The 21,257-nt window shown below is 48.5% G+C and overlaps 1 long non-coding RNA gene across 2 annotated transcripts; it reads left to right on the top strand.

Moving 5' to 3' along the window:
• Window positions 1–349: 349 nt before the first annotated feature.
• LOC113880779 lies at window positions 350–19,910 on the top strand. Of its 2 annotated transcripts, none has more exons than XR_003507827.1 (5): window positions 350–1,642; window positions 2,202–2,351; window positions 7,575–7,718; window positions 9,390–9,581; window positions 14,019–19,910. It is a non-coding gene; the product is annotated as an uncharacterized LOC113880779 (long non-coding RNA). The 2 variants fall into 2 exon arrangements; XR_003507826.1 differs by having other exon boundaries at window positions 7,572–7,718.
• Window positions 19,911–21,257: the final 1,347 nt, after the last annotated feature.

Raw genomic sequence — 21,257 nt, 5'->3', positions numbered from 1 at the left:
CTATGAAAGGTGCAACATATGGTAAAGGAATTTTCCTCCACCGGAGGTTTTGGAACTCGTTCAGAACGATTCTGTGGCCGTTGTTTTGGCTGAAATATGTGCCTTTTTTTAAAAAAAATGAAACCTGCTACTTAGAATCAGGAGTCATGGAACTGAATGTAGTCCAGGAAATGCAGACTGACTCTTGCTACAACAAAACCCCTTTTCCACAAAGGAACATCACTGGAGGAGAACCCTGAAGTCCACAGTGATTATGCCTCAGTGCCTCCCCTCTCCTTTTTGCTCATTTGCATATTTCAAGTTTGTTTTTTTTTTAAACAATGAACATGTACTGCTTGTATAACAAAAACATTGAAAAAATTCAGTAAGATAAAGGAAAAAAAGACACATAAAGGCATTTTATGTGTAGCACAACCTAAAGTGCCAGAGAATGGCAATAGACATTCCACCAAGAAGAGGTCTAGTGATGAAGTAACTTGGAAAACGTCGAGTTAAACAAAGCTAATTGGATTTCTTGCCTGTAATACTTCTCAGAGTCTTTAAGACGCTGGTGGGTAGTTTGATCCTGAAGAGAGGGCTGTTCCCAGCAGTGTAACCAACAGTGTTGGATCTCTGAACCCCTCTCGTGAGGAGTATCCCTGCCCACTGACTGTCTGTGGGACGCATTCTGGAAAACGCGTTTCCAAAGCACTGGCTGCCTGCAGCATGGGGAGACGCCCCATTCCCTCTAGGCCACGTTCTCGCAAGATCTGCAGAGCTGACTGTGAGGAAATTTGCGGCTGTGACAGCTCTCAGACCAGGTGCTCTGCTGCAATCTCACCGGCTGGTTAAGAAGGGTGGCCAGCTCCATTATGGATTTTATTATCAGTCAAGAGATCTGGAAAGGAGAAAGACATTCGGAGGCATCTGGTTGGTAGGATCACTGAGCCGTTCAGCAAAGACTGTAGGCTGTGAATAAGCAAAAGACAAATGCCCTTGAATTCCAAGGGCATAAAATATCCCTGCAAATGGGGCAGTCCAAAGGACAATCAAAGGAGCAGAGGGGAGCGGGCGCAGCAGTCAGATCGGAGGCTGCCCGTATCCACTGGGGCCTCACCATAGCTGCGGCTGCCCTCCAGCTGCCAGGAACTGCATCTCTCCCTGCAGAGGCCAGAAGTACTTAAGAATTGATGGACAGCAGCCCGCAGCCCATGAGGAGCTCGCCTGCATCTCCAGGGGGATGACTGAGGTGCCCAGTCTACGTTGGCTCCCAGAAGCCCCCAGTGGGCTGACTCTCCAGTTGCTCACAGTGGCCTCTGGTTTGATAACAAACGCTGTATTAGCTGCCTTCCCTCCCCTGCCTCACTCTACCTAGGAAACAACGTTAAGTCCTGCAGAAATTTCTTTGCTGGTTAAGATGACTAGTGCGAAGTCCTGCTCCTCTGAATTTCCATTAATTCTCCAAGCCAAGACTTGCTGCACTATAGTGAGCGAAGAACAGTTCCATCTCGTTTCTGACAGAGGGCAGCATTTCGTTTTCTACCACAGAGAGGTGTATTCCTGGAGCTTGCAAATGACGCCAGCTCAAAATAAAGAAAAACAAATTGAAATGAGGATTTTAATCACTGTGAAGGGAATGAAAGGCTGTGTCAGCGTTTCCATGGTAAGTGCCGTCTTTCAGGGATTTATCATCCCAGCTGTAAAAACATGCTTTATGCTAGGATTTGGCAAGAGCCAGGCTTCAGTCACTGAAAATCTATACATTATTAAAGATTTCACTTTCAATCAAGTTGGAAATGTGACTCCGTGAAAATGGCACAGAATGCCCCTTTGCCCCTTGGGGCTGCCAGCCATGCCCACTGCATCTCCTGCCAAGTCCGTTCAGCCCCAGCTTAGAGGAGTGGTGGGGCCACAGCCCCTGGCCCTCTCCAGATTCCGCTTTGCCTCCTGGAGACGGCTACACTGAGGAAGACGCCTGTTTTTTTGTGGAGCAAAGTGGTGGTCCTTGTGGGGCCCTGTCTATGGGGCCATAGGTGGCTCTCCTTTGAGCACTGGTCCTCTTGCCCCCCTGTTCCACTTCCCTGGTCCCAGGGCCATTGATGGGAAAGAGGGGCATCAGCACCACCTCACAGCATGCTCGGTCTCTCGGCCCCTAATGGCATCGTAAGTGGGAGAATCACAGACTGAGTTTACTGGAAACCTTAGACTTGTTCTGATTGTAGCTCGCAGCTTGAGCTCCAGGGATGCGAGGGGAATGAAGATCACAAATGTCAGCCAAAGAGGAGGCACTCTGGGTGAAACAAGATGCAGTCTGAACCTTGGTCACATCACATCCAAGTCACCTCTGCTTGTTTGGCTTCAAACAGTATCAGGTTTGTTTTTTTGTGTGTGTGCGTCTTTTTAAAAATATATATCTTGATTAGAGGATGATTACTTTACAATACTGTGATAGCTTTTAGCATACATTGGTATGAGTCGGCCATAGGCATACGTGTGTCCCTTCCCTCGGGAACCCCCTTTCCACCTCTCTCCCCACCCATCCCTCTAGGTTGTCACACAGCACCGGCTTTGAGTGCCCTGCATCATACATCAAACTCCCACTGGCTATGTATTTTACATATGGTAATGTATATGTTTCAATGCTGTTCTCTCAAATCATCCCACCCTCTCCTCCCACTGAGTCCAAAAGTCCGTTCTTTATGTCTGTGTCTCCTTTGCTGCTGTACACATAGGCCCGTCGGTACTATCTTTGTAGATTCCATATATATGCATTAATATACTCTTTCTCTTCTGACTTACTTCACTCTGTATGATAGGCTCTAGGTTCATCCACCTGATTAAAACTGACTCAAATGCATTCCTTTTTATAGCTGAGTAATATTCCATCGTGTATATGTACCACAGCTTCCTTATCCATTCATCTCCTGATGGACAGCTAGGTTTCTCTCATGTCCTGGGTATTGTAAATAGTGCTGCAGTGAACACTGGGGTACGTGTCTTTTTCAATTACACTTTTCTCAGGGTATATGCCCAGTAGTGGGATTTCTGGGTCACATGATAGTTTTAGTCCTAGTTTTTAAAGGAAGCTCCATATTCTTCTCCATAGTGGTTGTATCAGTCTACATTCCCACCAATGATCAGGACCAGATTTAATGACACTGTGGTGTGCCCTTTATTTGAAACAGGCTGATGTGGTGGAGAGAAAGCTTTTGCAATAGAGGAGAAAAGGTACCAGCAGGAGGACAACTTTTTATGATCTGAAATGAATCCTCAGTACATGTGCCAGTCTGTTTATCAGGTCTCAGGGATTGGCAGCTGAATCTTCCCCTGACACAGGGGAAGGTACTGTTATTTCCATTTAAAAGATGAACAGATCGACATTCAGAGGTTGAGAAACTCATTTTCATGGAGGTGTCATGTAGAGCAGGTGGCAGAGTGAGGCCTCGGAGCCAGATCTTCCTTACTCCAGTCAGGTCTCTCCCTCAACACAGTTCAGGGGCAGCACTTTCAGATTCTACTGGCCCATCTCCTCGTTCTGCCCTGGGTGGTGGGCAGCCTGGCACAGAGCGAGGCATGGATGGCAGCCCAGCAGAGTCCTGCTGCTGGGAGAGATGACAGCTGCAGAGGGCAGGCTTGGGAGCCCTGGCTGAACTCAAAAGGGGCGGACTTGTTTTTTTAAGGTGTATTTATTTATGAGTGTGCTGGGTCTTCATTGCTGCACGTGGGCTTCCTCCACTTGTGATAAACGGGGGCTACCTGCTGGTTGCAGTGCACGAGCTTCTCACTGAGGTGACTTCTCTTGTGAAGCATGGGCTCCAGGCACATGGGCTTTAGTAGTTGCTGCTCATGGGCTCAGTTGCTCTGTGGCATGTGGGATCGTCTCAGAACAGGGATCAAGCCTGTGTCTCCTGCATCGGCAGGTGGATTCTCAACCACTGTACCATCAGGGAAGCCCCAGACTTGTTCTTAGTGCAGACATTGTTTGAGGGCTTACTCTCTTCCAGGGACAGTTGGAAGGGCTGGCTGTGTGTTATATGTTTCATCTCATCTACAGCCACTCCAGCAGCTGCCTGAGCTATGTACTAGTATTATCTCTGTTCAACAAATGAGGAAACCAGGAACAGAGAGACTGAGTAGTTTGCCCAAGGTTACATGGAAGGAGAAGAAGGAGATGAAGATGGGATTTCAGCCCAGGCAGCTTGACTCTCAAGACCAAACCAGGGAACGCTTGCCTGGGGAAGGCGAGTTGCCCCAGGCTCAGAGCGCTCTCTGGTAGCCTAGTCAGAAATGTCTGGGACAGGACTTCAGGCCAACAGGCTCTCCCCTCATCATCCTGTTGACCAGGCAGATTCTGCAACAGGCGAGATGGTTGCAGCGGGGCGTCCTCTCTTCCTCCAGGGGCAGAGCCAGCTGAAGGTGCAGCATCTTGGTTGCACCAAGACGTTTTGGTTTTGCATTTCTGAGCTGGTCTAAGATAGTTTTCCACTGGCACTTAGCTATACTGGTTTATAAGGCAATCGATGGACCTTCTGAACAGTCGAGGCCTACAGTAGGGGTAGGGAGAGAGGAATGGCCAGGGACTATAATAGGAACAAAGGAAGAGCAAGTCAGGAATCAAAGTGTGACTTCACTATCGACTTTACAAAAACAGAAGGGTTTTTAAGGGACTGATGTGAATAATCATATGCCATCAAGTTAGATGGCAAAGATGAAGTGAGTAAATTCTTAGACACAAACCATAAAGACATACTCAGGAAGAAATGGACATTATGAACAGACTTACAAGTAGAGGGATTGAATTAGTGATTTTAAAACTTCCCTCGAAGAAAAATTCAGGCCCATATGGATTCACTGGTAAATTATACCAATCTCTTAACCAAGCATTTTAGACATGAGTTTTTAGACATGGTTTCTTAGACATGACTCAAAAAGCATAGTTCATAAAAGTGAAGGTAGATCACTTAGACTTTGTTAATATAAAAACTTTTTTTTTTGCTTCAAGTGATACTACTAAAATGGAAGACAATCCACAGAATGGGAAAAAATAGTTTCTGATCATATATCTGATAAGGGACTTGTATCCTGAATATAATCAAAGATATGGTCTTTCTAGTAGTCATGTATGATATGAGAGTTGGACCATAAAGAAGGCTGAGTGCTGAAAAATTGATGCTTTTGAATTTTGTTGTTGGATAAGACTTTTGAGTCTCTTGGAAAGCAAGGAGCTCAAACTTGTCAATCTTAAAGGAAATCAACCCTGAATACTCGTTAGAAGGACTGGTGCTGAAGCTGAAGCTCCAGTACTTTGGCCACGTGATGCAAAGAGCCAACTCATTGAAAAAGACCCTGATGCTGGGAAAAATTGAGGGCAGGAGGAGAAGAGCTCGACAGAGGATGAGATGATTGGATGGCATCACTGATTCAATGGGCACGAACTTGGGCAAACTCCAGGAGAGAGTGAGGGACAGGGAAGTCTGGTGTGCTGCAGTCCATGGGGTCATGAAGAGTCGGACATGATTTGATGATGAACAACAACAACAATCCCGAATATATAAGAACTCTTACAACACAGTCATCAGAGGACAATCTAATTTTAAACTGAGTAAAGGATCTGAGTAGACGTTTCTCCAGAGAAGATATACAAATGACCATCAAGCACATGAAAAGATGCTCAGCATCTTAGTGGTCATGAGTCATTAGAGAAATATCAGTCATAATAGCATAGCACTTCACATCCACTAGGAATGGCTATAACCAAAGCCACAGAAAATAGCAAGAGTTGGTGAAGACATGGAGAAATTGAAATGCACATATCTTGCAGGTGAGAATGCAAAGTGGAAGGTTCCCTTTGGACAGCAGCTTGGCAGTTCTTCAGAAAGTGAAATGTGCTGTCTTTTTTGGCCAGTCATTCCCCTTCTAGGAGAACTGAAAACGATTTCACATGAAAACTTGCACATGAGTGCTCATAGCCGTATTACTCGTAAGACCTGAAAAGAGGGGGGAAAAAAACAAATATCCATCAACTGATGAATGGACAAACAAAATGTGAAATATCCATACAATGGAGTATTATTCATCAACAAAAAACTAAAATACTGATTGATATTGCAACATGGATGTGACTTGAAAAACAGTTTAGTAAGTAAAAGAAGCCAGACACAAAAGGCCATCTGTTGCATTGATATGGTCCCATTTATGAGAAATGTCTAGAACAGGCAAATCCATGTAGGGAGCTAGTAGATGAGTGGTTGCCTAGAGTTCAGAGAAGAGGAAGGATGGACATGGGCTTTCTTTTGGGGGTTATGAAAATGTTCTGATATTAGATTGTAGTGATGCTTGCCCAATTCTGTGGCTATATACTAAAACCCACTGAATGATACAGTTAAAGTGGACGAATTTTAGAGTATGTGAAAGTCAATAAAACTGTTAAAAATTACAGGGAACTAGTTAAAAACATGGTAAAAGTATATAAAGAATAACTCTACAGCTACTTAAATTAACAGTGTGCTTTATATACTCCAGTACAGAAGGTTATCCACACTATAGTAAGTGAGGGGTAAAGCAGATTATAATTCATTATCAGTTCAGTTCAGTTACTCAGTTGTGTCCGACTCTGTGACCCCATGGACTGCATACAGCATGCCAGGCCTCCCTGTCCATCACCAACTCCTGGAGCTTGCTCAAACTCATGTCCATTGAGTCGGTGATGCCATCCAACCATCTCGTCCTCTGTCATCCCCTTTTCCTCCCGCCTTCAATCTTTCCCAGCATCAGGGTCTTTTCCAATAAGTCAGCTGTTCGCATCAGGTGGCCAAAGTACTGGAGCTTCAGCTTCAGCATCAGTCCTTCCAATGAATATTCAGGACTGATTTCAAGATTGACTGGTTTGATCTCCTTGCAATCCAAGGGACTCTTTAAGAGTCTTCTCCAACACCACAGTTCAAAAGCATCAGTTCTTTGGCACTCTGCTTTCTTTATGGTCCAACTCTCACATCCATATGTGATTACTGGAAAAACCATAGCTGTGACTAGATGAACCTTTGTTGGCAAAATAATGTCTCTGCTTTTTAATATGCTGTCTAGATTGGTCATAGCTTTTCTTCCAAAGAACAAGCATAATCTCAGTATTATAGAAATAAATGAAGTATGTGTGTGTGTGTGTGTGTGTGTACAGAAAATAAAATTTGGAAAGATATATTTTGAGAGAGTAATTTTCACTGAGTACTGCATAATAAGCTATTCTTTCTCAAATTTGCATTTAATCTTTGAAAAAGTGATACAATCACATGACATAAAAATCAAAAGCTCTTAAGGACTAGTGAAAAATCTCCTCCAAGCCACCCAGTTCCCCTCCTAGAGAGCAACTCGTGTTGGCTGAGCATCCCTTGGGAGAATTTGACATGCATGGAGGGTGCTCTCATTGTGTCCAGCACCTTAATTTTCTCATGTAACTATGAATCTTGTCCATACTGAGATGTAACAAAAATCCCCAATCTTTTTTTAATGGCTAAACAGCTCTTCATTCTCTAGATGTATCATTTGAAAGACTTTTTTGTTCATGCTCTTCCTCATTTATTTATTTTTGCATTTAGCAGATATTTCACTTGTAATCAGAAAGAGATCAAGCTATTTCTCCAAAAGAAGTACCTGCGGTGAGGATTCAGATCTAAGAAGAGTGAGCCCCCAGGAGGGTGGACAGTCTGCATGAGGAGCCCCGGAAACCCTGGACGTGACAGCAGGTCAGTGAGAAAGAGGGGCGCGCCCTGCATCATCGGCAGGGACCTGGGAGAGATGCTCTAACCTAGAAGGCAGTCCAGGCAGCATTTAAGAATAAAATACCTCATCCTTTTTTCCCTCTTAATCTCTCCAACCCAGACTTCTCAGGTACCGCGTGTGGGAAAGAATCTGTGTGCCCATGCAGGAGACATAAGAAACGTGGGTTTGGTCCCTGGGTGGGGAAGATCCCCTGGAGGAGGGCAAAGCAACCCACTCCAGTATTCTTGCCTGGGAAATCCCATGGACAGAGGAGCCCAGCGGGCTGTAGTCCATGGGGCTGCAGAGAGTTGGACATGACTGAACGACTGAGCAACAGTCTCCCCAGATATGAGGAGAATTTGAGATTTACTGGGGAGGTGGAGCCCAAATTCATTTCCCAAGGGCTGCTCCCGACTTCATACTCACTCATAATCTTTCCTGCTCTCCAGTCCAGCAGGGACTAAAGAGGACTTGCTGCCCTGGCCGCAGTGCTGGGTGCCCTGGGAGCCTTCTGGGAACCTCCCTGTTTAGTCCTTCTGGAGCCTCTCGGGGCATCTAACCTACACTCTGCAGAAGTTCTGGAAGCCGCTTGGTTTTGCTTTTCACTCCCCAGCCCACTGCTGCCCCTGACCTTGCTGTCTGACCTTGAACACGGTACTCCAGCCCTTCTGTGCCTTCCCTGCTTTGCTGTCTCACCAGCAGGAAGTCAAGGGCCACATGTAGCCATCATCACTGGCATCCTAGTACTGAGGCAGGGCAGCCTGTGTTGGCTGCACACCGCCCTTTGGGGAGCAGAGGGAAGGGCCAGTTGTGTGGGAGCAGGGGATGGGGCAGGAAGGGCCCCTTTGGTGAGTGAACCCTTCTCCTTGAGGGACTCTCCCATACCCTAGGTCCTTCTTGCCCTCTATTTATTTGACCTTCCTGCTGGCTCTACCTGCCTCCACCCAGGCCCTTTCCAGCTTGGTGGCCACCAGCCCTTCTGTGCGTGGGGCCAGGAAAGAGGGAGAAAGGAAGAGATTCTTACAGTGATGACTCTTAGTGTAGAGATCAGCTCCCAGTCAAGTCTGGGACAGTCATACCCTGTGCCTTGTTAGTTTGCTGCTTACTGAGTCAAAAAAAAAAAAAAAAAAAAAGCCCAGCAGGCTTCATGGTTTCCCTACAACTTTCCTATTATTTCTTCACATGAACTCTCCCCTGCCCTGCCCCTCCATTGGCCTCAATTCCAATCTGCCAGACTCCTGCCTCCATGACCTCTCAGGGTGCTGACCCTGGCTGACCTCTGCCCTGGGGCTGCCCTGGTTCTACAGGTTCACACTTCTTTCTTTGCCACTGAACTGGTTTCTTCCTGACACCCCACAACCCCGACCCGGGCCATTGCACCCCTGGGCCAGTGACTCCAGAGGTTTCTCGCAAGAGCCGCCTCCAGCCCTCCATCTGGACTGGGCGCAAACACTTGGTTCCTGGAATCCTGACCTGGGCTGGCGTGTGGCCAAGGTCGGGGCTCAGCCTGCCTCCCTGGAGCAAGTTTGCTGGGGATTTCTGATTAATAAGTTGTCAAATAGAAAAGGAGTCATAGGACCCAGCGTCCCAGCTGAGGAAGAAATTACATTTCTGGAAGTTGGCCCAGAATAAGGACCAGATATTTTCTTTTGCAGGAGCTTACACTTGACCACGCTCAGAGGAGGAATTGTCTCATAGAGATTTCAGTCTGGAGCTAGAGGCAAGGACTTGGGACCCATCCTGACAATGAAAGCAACCCCACAGATGCACTGGGATTTTCACTGGAGCGTCTATAGGGGCTTTATAAACAGCAGTGAATCTTCACAGACCCCTTCACAGGGAGCCAGGTAGGAAGGAGGCTTCTCTCTTTGGAGATGGAGGTACCAAGCTGGGAGGTGATTTATCTGAGAGCGTGAAATGCCAGTGACCAACAAGGAAATGCGTTTTCAAGCATCCAGTTGAACCCACAGTTCTTTGATGCTGACAGACTACTTATTTGTTTTTGTTTTTTTTTAACAGACTACTTATTTGAAACAATTGTGACTAACAGCATTTATCAAGCACCTTTTATAGGCTGGACTCTGGTGAAGATGTTTTTTGTAATTCATCCTCACAGTATTCTTAAATGCCAGTACCATGATCATGCCCATTTTACAGATGAGGAAACTGAGGTTCAGAGAAGTTCCATGTCTCACTCAGGTTACATATCTGGCAAGTGAAAGAACTGTGATTGTAACCTAGCTCTCTCTCTGCTAAAGGTGGTGCCTTTCTCTCTGTTTTACTTCTCAGTCTAGCAAGCAGTTTTAACTACATATCAACAACCTCAAAAAATGTTCCTACTCTTTGATCCAGCTAACCCACTTCTGACAACCATTCTCATGAAATAATTCTGAGTGCAAAATAAGTGTCTTAAGATTCAATGTGGCTAAGCACACACTGGTGTGTACCCCACTTCTTCCCTAAATCCCACTGAAATGGCGGAAGAGATTCAGAAATAAAGATTGCTTGAGGTTGTGGGCAGTCAGGAGGAGGGGGAATCAATGTCCAGAAGATTAAGGAATTTCCAGGGAACATAAGAGAAATATAAGAACAGATTGGTGAAGAAATGAAAACAAAGCTGTAATGGTTAAATGAATAATTGTTTGCAGAGTGAATGCTCCCAGCAGAATTCTAGAACAGAGGCAATATGACCATGAAAGCATGAGCTAGAGGTGGACTGGAGAGCGGCGAGTGGTTCCTTTCCACTGTCCGCTTTCTGCTCCCTGCACACAGTCACCCGAGGCCGGCCCCTGTATCAGCCACTGCTTCTCTGCCAGAGGAATGGGATTCTCACAGGGCTAAGCACGTGCTCCTCCAGCCACCGACAGCATTCAGCCCAGAAGCCCATCTACTTTATTAACAGCTATGTAAGAATTTCCAGATTTTTCAGAAAAGCCAGAGCCTGAGATTGCTGCATAGAGGCGTGGAGGTCCTCCTGGAGAAAGCAGCCAGGGCAATAAGCAATGGCATCTGTTTCTTTTTCTTTAACACGTTTGTGCAGAATCCTTTAGCTCGGTCTTCTAGCTTACTAGTTTAGTTCTTAGTTATCTATTTAGCATATTTTTTGAGTTTTTAAAACTTTGTCAGTCATTGTTTTAATTCTCAAGAACTCTTATTGGATCTTTTTCAGAGAGGTTTTTTTTATTGGAATGTAGTTGCTTTACAATGTTATGTTAGTTTCTGCTGTACAATGAAGTGAATCAGCTACACACATGCCTGTGTGCTTAGTCCCTCAGTCGTGTTCGGCTCTTTGCGATCCCGTGGACTGTAGCCCGCCAGGCTTCTCTGTCCATGGGGATTCTCCAGGCAAGTATACTGGAGTGGGTTGCCATGTCCTCCTCCAGGGGATCTTCCTGACCCAGGGATCAAACCCAGGTCTCCTGCATTGCAGGTGGATTCTTTACCAGCTGAGCCACCAGGGAAGCCCATATGTATGCATATATCCCCTCTTTTCTGGATTTCCTTCCCATATAGGTCATCACAGAGGATTGAGTAGAGTTCCCTGTGCTATTCTCAGTAGGTTCTCCTCGGTTATCTACTTTATACATAGCATCAATAATGTATAAATGTCAATACCAATCTCCCAATTCATCCCACCCCCACCCTTTCCCCCTTTGGTATCCATATATTTGTTCTCTATGGCTGTATCTGTATTTCTGCTTTGCCCAAAGTTTCATCTAGAGGTTTTATTTTTAAGTGGGTGTGATATTTTCTTCTCTCTGGGTTATTCATTTTAATTCCTTAGAGTTTTCGTCTGTTTGGGGTATTCTCTTTTCTTGGAGTCTGTTCTATTTTTGTGCCTCTCTCAGACTCTGGCTTTTCTTTTTCTTTTAATAATGAAATTTTAAAAATAATTGCATTTATTTATTTATGACTGTGCTGGGTCTTCCTTGCCACGTGGTCTTTTCTCCAGTTGCAGACGGCAGGGGCTGCTCTTCACTGCAGTGGACGTCATGGTGGCTTCTCTGTTATGGGGCACGGGCTCTAGGGCGCTCTGGCTTCAGTGGTTGTGGCACATGGGTTCAGTAGTTGCAGTTCCCAGGCTCTAGAGCACAGGCTCAGTACTTATGGCACACGGGTTTAGTTGCTCCACAGCATGTGGAATCTTCCCAGATCAAGGATTGAACCTGTGTCTCCTGCAATGGCAGGCGGATCCTTTACCACCGAGCCACCAGCGAAGCCCCTGACTTTTCTGGTTATTTGAAATATGGTTGTTTTTTTTAAAAGGTTATCATAGGTCTTTCTGTGTTTGAGGACTAGTCTCCCCAGCGTGGTCACCATCAGCCACACGTGCGTTACTGAGTGTGTGCAAAGAGGTTAGTCTGCATTGACAAGCACTGTAAGTATCAAACACACGCAGGGTTAAAAATGTCTTGCTGGGGTTCCCTGGTGGCTCACTGGTGAGGAGTCCCCCTGCCAGTGCAGGAGATGCGTGTTCAATCCCTGGTCCAGGAGAACCCCACATGCCGTGGAGCAACTAAGCCTGTGTGCACAACTGCTGAGGCCGTGCTCTGTAACGAGAGAGGCCGCCGCAGTGAGCAGCCACGCACACAACTGGAGAGAAGCCACTGCGCGCCACAGCTAGAGAAAAGTCCGCACAGCAGCCAAGCCCCAGCACAGCCAAAAACTTATAAATAAATAATGTTTAAAATGCCTTTTTATTTACCTGGATTAAAATAGCTCATTCATAACTTTATATTAAATAAACACTGAACTGATAATATTTTGGATATGTTGGGTTAAATAGAGGATATTGAAATTAATCTCACTTGTTTCTTTTCATTTTTTTTTTTAAATGTAGCTACCAGAAAATGTAACATTTTATCTAGGGCTCATATTCTATTTCTACTGGATGGCGCTGAGTCAGTAGAGAGAAAACAGCCCTTTGGTTTGAGAGAACAAGGACCCAGATCTGGAGGAGACTTTGAAGCAAACGGGAGCTCTTTTCTGGATTTCCTTTCCATATAGAAAGGAAAATCCGCTTCGTGTTAGAAAGGAGAAGGGAAAGTAACACATTAGGATGAGGACAGGCAAATGTAGCCTGGAGCTGGGTCTCAGGGGACAGAGGGAACGGAGAGAGGATGGGAGGGAGGCCCAGGAACAGGCAGGAGCCGGAGACCAGGGAGACAGATGGCCAAGCAGGAACGACCCGAGCCCCTGGGGCAGGGTTGGCAGTAAGTTTTGCCAGCAGTAAAGTGAGGTCGATAAATTTTAAATGGGTATTTTTTAAAAATTAAAAAGAATATTTTATATTGGAGTATAGTTGATTAACAACCTTGTGTTAATTTCGGCTGTACAGCAACGTGATTCAGTTATACATGTACACATTTCTTTTTCTCAAATTCTTGTCCCATCTAGCTCATTACAGAGTGTTGAGCAGAGTTCGCTGTGCTATGCAGTAGGTCCTTGTTGGTTATTAAATGGATTCTTGATCTGTACTGTCTGTCATACCCCTCTGCTGTCCCCGCACCCCAAGGACAGACTGTGGGTGGGGGATGCCTTGTCCCTACTCGGGCAGCAGTGCTGGGTGAGGACAATGAAGTGTGCAAGCAATGGCCTGAAAGTACGAGGTGAGGAGGGAAGGTGAGGAGCGAGGGTGCCAGCCGAGGGGTCAGGCAAGGGCCAGGACGACGTGACAGGTACCCAGAAATCCTTGGAAGGATCCCCAGGAGCAGGGGTCCCCAACCTCTGGGCTGTGGACGGACTGGTACCTCCTTTCAGAACAGTGGCTGCATTTGATTATTTATTAGAAATAAATTGCACTGGAAATATAATACACTTGAATCATCCCCACACCACCCCCTCCCCGGTCCATGGAAAACTTGTCTTCCTTGACAATTGGGGAAGGGTTGGGGGCCACCGCCTAGGAGCACTGGACTGCTGGCAGGGAGGTTCACAGCTGAAGATTCTCATTTGGTTTTGAAGGGAAGGACCACCGCAGCCGGCTGGCCAACCTCACTAGCTCGCCACGTGACATGGGGTGTTTGCAATACCCTCCAGGGTGCTGGGCAGCCGGCAGTGGAAAAGTTTGTTAGCAGTGCTGACTGGGAGGGTGAGGAGGTGGGACCGAGCTGTGCCAGATGCCACCTCAGTGAATAGCACAGAAAGATCTCCGGTCTCGGGCTTGACGCCCGCAGGCCCAGGGTCCCCTGGGGTCCCCAGCCCTGGCGAATGGCACACTCCTATTGCTCCCCCACCCCCAGAAGACTACAGCTTTCTCATCTTTGTCACCAACCCTTCCTCAGCTCTCCAGCTTGACTTTGCCACTTGCTTCCTATGGAGCCCCTGACCGACACCAGGAAGTACCATACATTCACTTCTGTACGCTTAAGGGAGAAAGCAGAGTGGAAATACGCATTTGGATTTACAGAATCCTGGAGAGGTACGTGAGAAGCTACTAAAAGCAGCGAATGTAGTGGGAGGAATCAGGGAACCGGGACGGGGTGGAGCAAGAGTCCCCATTGTATCCATGTTATTTTGAACCCATGTGGATTATTACCTGTCAGAGAAAATTAAGCTGGAAAGAATCTTCTCTACCCCAGGTTGCATTATTTGGGGGAACTGTGGACAGAAATAAAAACACGCAACGTAAGAGCTGTGAGTGTCAGTTGTATTCGGGGACTTAACGAGGACTGTAGCCCAGGACACAGCCTCTCAGGTTGCTCTGAGAAATTCTTCTGGGGGAGTGAGCAGCGGGGACAGCACATATGTGATTTTGGAGAAGGATACCAGCAATGAAACACACATCTCAGTAGAAGGCGACTGCGCCTCACGAGAAACAGACATCTTAGTTAGCGAACTTGGTGCTTTTCCAAGTATGGGAGGACATGAGAACTTGGGTTCATAAAATTTTCTCCTGAAAACATCTGTAACTAACTGAAGGCTTGTTCTGCCAGTTTTCCCAGAGCCCAGAGCGCCTCATTCCTGATCTCTACCCTGAATTCCTCTCAGGGTGTGTTGAAGGTCAGTGACGGCAGGGGCGGGTGACTCAATCCCCATACAGCTGGATGGCAAGCCACCTGCTTCGGTTGGTGGCGGAATTGACTCAATCCCGTGTAGGCCTTTCACCGAGGACGCTCCGGATCCTGAGCGAGAGGAACTACAGCACTGCACCCCCTCTGCCGCAGCCAGGTACCACCTGCCTCTCTCCCTCCTGTCCTTCCAGGGCTCTGGCTTCAGCCACCAGTGTCCTTCCACCAGGAGAGATCACAGAACCGAAACACACAAGTGACAGACGGGGGGGACCAGCCCCCCAAGCCAGCACCATGGAGAGACAGCTTCCACCCTGCTTGCTCCAACTTTAACAGGTGCTGTTCAGTCTGTGCTTCCTGCCACTGGAAGTTTCCAAAAGGCCCAGCAAGACCCATTCCTCTGGCTCACTTGCCATGTGAAACACCCCAGGCATGTGACCAGAGCCTGGAAAATGTCCCCCCACACCCTTCTCTAAGTCTGACCTCAGGGCCTCACCTCCCAGGTGAGGGTGACAGAGACACGGAGCCCAGAACCACACCCTGGAGGACCTCATCTGCACGTAGAGAGCTTTGACCTTTGCTATTTCCCATCAGCTCTGTGGACTCATCAGAGGAACCAGCTGGGGAACAAAACTGCATTCACTGAGCTTGGCACCGGTTCCCTCATTAATCCTCCGAGTCACAGTTACGGGGCAGGGAGGGGCCGTGTGCTCTCACAGCCTTTCAACCACAACAGTGGGTAATGACCTGCCGGCGTCGTGCGTGAGTCATGAGCAGAGTGAGGTCTAAGCCCCGTCTCTGGACCCAGGTGCGCATCTCCTTGTGCTCAGCCGGGCACCCAGGTCTAGAGGATGCCCTTTCCTCCCTTCACGTGGCTCCCGACTTCCTCTGGGGAGGCAGGTGAAATGGACACACAGATCGACCCAGCAGCTACATAAGTGGTGTGACCTCAAGTTCAAAGACGAAGATGTTCCTTCCGCCGCAGGCTTACAACCGCCCAGATGGTTCGCCTTCGTCCCCCTTTAGGGGGTGGGCACATCTCCTGGCAGCTCTGGCAAAAGTGAGCACCTGGTCCGGACGCTTGGGAAATACTGGGCGAGGGCAGCCTGTGTGTCCCTGAAGCAGTGTCCCTGGGCCTTGCTCAGATGTCCCCTCCCTCCATTCAGGTAGCAGCCCAGGATAGTTCATCAGTCAGCTAAGCCCTGGGCAGAGGCTGGTGTGGGTCCGTTTTACTTGGGTAGCAGGGAGTCACAGAGCATCCCTGGAGAGGTTGGGCCTGTCCATCTCAGAGGCAGATCCAAGGGCAGGAGGGATCCTCGGCTGAGGCCAAGCCGTGGAGAGAGCTGGGGGGTGACGGGGGGAGGCCCTCCACAAGGACTGAGGACACACGGGGCCCCAGATTCATGCTGAGCTTCGGGTGAAAGCCTTGTCCCCTTGTTCCGTCAGCTACCCCATTTACCTGGTGCTAGACTCGGGGCAAAACCGTCTTCACGTGGACTCACAGTTTCCACATGGACATCTGACACTCAGCGAGGTGAACCGCCCGGAAACGGTTGAGCTGGAATTGGAGCCCTTATCTGCCTGGAGCCTAACTGTCCCCACTTTCCAGAACATTCCTTCACTTTTAGCCACAGATCTGAGCAGGTTTGGGGGAGGGAGGGAGAGAGGAGGAATGAAGGGGGCCAGCTCAGAGGCAGAGAGGAAATGGTGAGGTCCAGGCTCGGCGGGAAATCCTGGTCACATCTACAAATGCCATCAGCACAGAAACGGAACTATTTTAATGTCAAGGCCCCATGCACCCCACCCCCCTCCTAATGGCCAGGGTAGAATACATTTTCAGTTGACCTTTAAATTACATGTTCTTTCAGCTGTTGGAGCCTTAGTGAACCTCTGGGTCTTCCTAAATTAAGCCTTTGAAATGAAAATAATGATAATTTCAGGTAACAAAGCCAGTATGCTTCTAGAAGTATATTGTAACTAGAAGTCTCTCTTGATCTCTGAGACCCATACTGTTCTTGCTCACCTGGCCCCTGCTTTTAGTGGACTTGCTGGAAGGAGCTCCAGAGAAGAGGGGTATCCTGATAAATTTTGGGCCAACAAATGCAGAGGAGGGAGGCAGCCTGAGCAGAAGCTGATGGCCATACATCCGGCAGTGCCTGCCAAGTCCTTGGACAGTCGGCCTCATCGGGCTGTTCTGTGTTGCCTGCAGGCTCCCTCTGCCAGGGGGTCACGGAGCGTTCTGGAGCTGTGTCCACTTTGTGGTGTAGGACTCGCCTCCCCGCTCCAAAATTCCCTAGGGAAACTTCCCACGCAAAACAAGTCGAAAATGCTTGCCAGTCTCTGGGACAGTCTCTTTCAGCTCTGCCTTGCTGGGTGACCTTGAGCAGGTTACTTAACTTTCCTCCTGTTTTCTTATCTGGGAGAGGAATAGGACACTAGCATAACCTACCCCCTAGGATGGAGAGTACGGTGTTGTCAGCAGAGTTTACAGATAAGGACTTGGAAAGGACAAACACCTTTGCCCAAGGTCATGGAGTGTAGCGGCCAGGACTTGAAGGCACCTGGGCCTGCTCCAAGCACTGTTATCTGAGTCAGGCCACACCTCCTCCCAGAAGCCCTGCAGGCCTGAATTTCTATCCCTGACCTCCGCTTAGGTTCTTTGGGATTGAAGCTGGGGCCACACTTAGTCATGCTCCCCAACCCCCCATGTGGGTGGGTGGACTTTTGCTGTTGTTCACCAGCAGTTGGTGGGCCTAGCAGGGAGGTTGCCGAAGAAGTTACAACAAGGAAACTGAAACGTGAGAACAAGATTAGAAATGGAGTTGGGATGCTTGGACCCGGGCCGGAAGGGACACATTCCGCCAGAAACACCTGTGTTCTCCCTGGCCTTTGAGTCACCTCCTGGGGGGACAGGCCCCAGGCATGGCGACAGGGGAGGCAGGCCCACAGGGCCAACATGTGGGTGACTGAGCACTGAGCCCGGCCAGTCCTCAGGGATGTGATCTCATTTAATCTCCACAGCAACCCTAGGAGATGATGATCAGTGTGCGTTTTACAGACCAGGAAGCTGAGGTCCATTAAATAAGGTGCGCAAAACTGAGGAAGATTTAACCCCGGTCTGCCAGGCCCAGAGTCTCTGGGTGACAGCTGTCCTCAGGGTAGCAGTGACCTTCACCTGCCCAGCCTGGGTTCCTTCCCGTGGCGAAAGTCTCATAACTCTTTGACCCAGAGGCACAGGGAAACTGAAGCAGAGCTTGGATTCCAGGAGGAGAGGGATTGAAGAGGAAGCAAAGAGGGAGACAGAAAAGTTAAGGAAGAGAAACAGAAAGAAGTGAGAAACAGGGAATTCAAATCCCTCTTTCTGCAGCCCACTGAGGCAACGCATGAGAGGCGGCTGGAAGTGACAGCAGACAACATCGCAACGTGCTACCTGCTCGCAAAACAAGAAGACAGACCCATTCGCCAGCCGCGGGAACGGCTGCTTTCCTTTGTCCTTTCTCTACGGCTCAGAGATGGGTGAGCTCAGGAGAGAAACACAAGCAGTGGGGAAGTTTCCCAGATGGTAGGAGACTTGGGCTGGGGGAGAGCAGGCAGCCCAAAGCAGAGCTGGGTCAGATTTATTCAAACCCAGGGGGACCTGCAGATGCTGGCTGATGGGATAAGGCCATGACACATACAGACAGGACATGGGGTTGGGGCCATCCTCCCCAGGCCTCCATCTTGGGTCCTCCTCTCTGCAACCCAAAACTGGGACCCTCGCACCCCATCCCCTCAGGGCCCCGGTACTCCCTGCTGGCTGGCATTCTAGCTTTGACCTTGATTAGACCAATGAAAGACACTGCGATTGCCTTGACCAGCTCCCACATCCCTTTCAGGTGGAGTAGGAAGGTAGACAGGTAGTTTTTTTGCGGTCCTGAGCAAGTTTACTTTTTGTTTCTGTGTGACTTTATATCTCCCCAAAGGGTCTAGAAACCTCACAGGGCTCCCTGGAGGACTGGTCAGGCCTTGGCAGGACCTCACTGCCACCTCATTGTCCCAGATGGAGACCAGGAAGACCTGGCTTGAGAGCGAGGTCAGTGGGGGCTGTGTGGGTTGAAGCGCTGCTCACGACCATGGGCTGAACTTGGGGGCAGGTCCGCTTTTTGCTGGGCAGGAGTCAGGCTTCTGAAGACGTTCCATGGCTGGGAACTCCTAGGTCAGATCTAGGTGGAGCCTCAGGGCCTGGGGGTTGGGGAGTGGCGGGGGGAGGCTGGCCAATGCTGATGGGCAGAGAAACCCCCATCGACAGGGAGTTTCTCCTAACTCTGCCCAGAACAGAAGGAAAAGCAACTCCAGCAACCAGAGGAGTAAGATAAGAGTGAGCAGTACAACGGGTAGGAAGAACGCTCTGGCTCTATTGCCCCTGGGAAGCCAGGAGAGGGTGTTTAAGGAAACTGCAAATAGATCCTCCCATGCCTTTGTGGACCCCTCCCACCTGCTCTGGCCAGGACGGGGGATAGACCAGGGGAGGGAGGGAGGCGGGGCTTTTAGCCCAGATGCTCTGGGAAGGGACCCTGGGGCCAAAGTATGGCAGGTCCTCCCTGTGAAATAAGAAGGGTTGAAGACCCCGATGCAGGGTCAGTCATTGTCACATCATGATTCTAGAACAGGCCAATATTGGGAGCCTCACCCCATGGCAGCTTGGGGGCCCTGCCCATCCTTCTGCTCCCAGAGGGCCAGTCATTCTCTCCTGGGTTCCTGAGTCATATCCCAGAGGGAGTCCACGTGACTGGCTCAGCTCAGATGACCTTCCCACTTCATGGGTCAGCCACCAGCAATGGGCAAGGCTCCCCTGGGACACCCTTCACCCAGCCATCCCTGGGGATGGTTGGCAGGCATCCCAGCTGATGAGGCGGGCCACACCCTAGGAGCTTGCCAAGGCTCAGGCTGGGTCCTCACCACTATCATCTAAGCAAATTGGGGAGCAAGTGGCTTCACTTCCCCAATGTGGGGTCAGCGACCCCACATGTCCCCTGGTGGTCCCCCATCCAAGAATCTCTGGCCATGTTGGGAGGACTTTGTTACTTCTGATGTTTTTCCTGTTTATCCTCAGTAGAGGTGTATGCAGGTCAGGGAGCAACCGTTAGAACTGGACATGGAACAACAGACTGGTTCCAAATAGGAAAAAGAGTACGTCAAGGCTGTATATTGTCACCCTGTTTATTTAACTTATATGCAGAGTACATCATGAGAAACGCTGGGCTGGATGAAGCACAAGCTGGAATCAAGATTGCCAGGAAAAATATCAATAACCTCAGATATGCAGATGACACCACCCTTATGGCAGAAAGTGAAGAGGAACTCAAAAGCCTCTTGATGAAAGTGAAAGAGGAGAATGAAAAAGTTGGCTTAAAGCTCAACATTCAGAAAACTAAGATCATGGCATCCGGTCCATCACTTCATGGGAAATAGATGGGGAAACAGTGGAAACAGTGTCAGACTTTATTTTGGGGGGCTCCAAAATCACTGCAGATGGTGATTGCAGCCATGAAATAAAAAGATGCTTACTCCCTGGAAGGAAAGTTATGACCAACGTAAACAGCATATTCAAAAGCAGAGACATTACTTTGCCAACAAAGGTCCGTCTAGTCAAGGCTATGGTTTTTCCAGTAGTCATGTAGGGATGTGAGAGTTGGACTATAAAGAAAGCTGAGCACCGAAGAATTGATGCTTTTGAACTGTGGTGTTGGAGAAGACTCTTGAGAGTTCCTTGGACTACAAGGAGATCCAACCAGTCCATCCTAAAGAAAATCACTCCTAAATGTTCATTGGAAGGACTGATGTTGAAGCTGAAACTCCAATACTTTGGCCATCTGATGCGAAGAGCTGACTCATTTGAAAAGACCCTGATGCTGGGAAAGATTGAAGGTGAGAGGAGAATGAGATGACAGAGGATGAGACGGTTAGATGGACATGAGTTTGAGTCAACTCTGGGAGTTGGTGATGGACAGGGAGGCCTGGCGTGCTGCGGTCCATGGGATCTCAAAGAGTTGGACACGACTGAGTGACTGAACTGACTGAAGTGAGGTGATAAAGCTGCTTCCCTGGTGGCCCAGGTGGTAAAGAATCCACCTGCAATACAGGAGACACAGGTTCAATCCCTGGGTTGGGAAGATCCCCTGAAGAAGGGAATGACAACCCACTCTAGTATTCTTGCCTGAAGAATCTGATGGACAGAGGAACCTGGTGGGCTACACTCCATAAGGTTGCAAAGAGTAGGACACTACTGAGCGACTAACACACACACACACACACACACACACACACACACACAAACACGTGATAAAAATGCCCCTAAGAAACTTCACATGAACAAAACTGCATTCTAAGACTTTGGAAAAAAAGAAAAAGGACCTGAGATTTATAATAGGCATGCCATTTGTGTGCAATAGGATGGTCCATGGTAGAGATCTTCCAAATAGCTGTGTGTCGCTATTCTAGCTCAGATCAGTCACCTGGATGACAAAAGGGATG

The sequence above is a fragment of the Bos indicus x Bos taurus genome, chromosome 22 (genome assembly GCF_003369695.1).
Source record: "Bos indicus x Bos taurus breed Angus x Brahman F1 hybrid chromosome 22, Bos_hybrid_MaternalHap_v2.0, whole genome shotgun sequence".
In the NCBI taxonomy this organism is placed as follows: Eukaryota; Metazoa; Chordata; class Mammalia; order Artiodactyla; family Bovidae; genus Bos; species Bos indicus x Bos taurus.
Note: the sequence above shows the minus strand (reverse complement) of the source record. Positions and strands in the feature narration are given on the sequence as shown.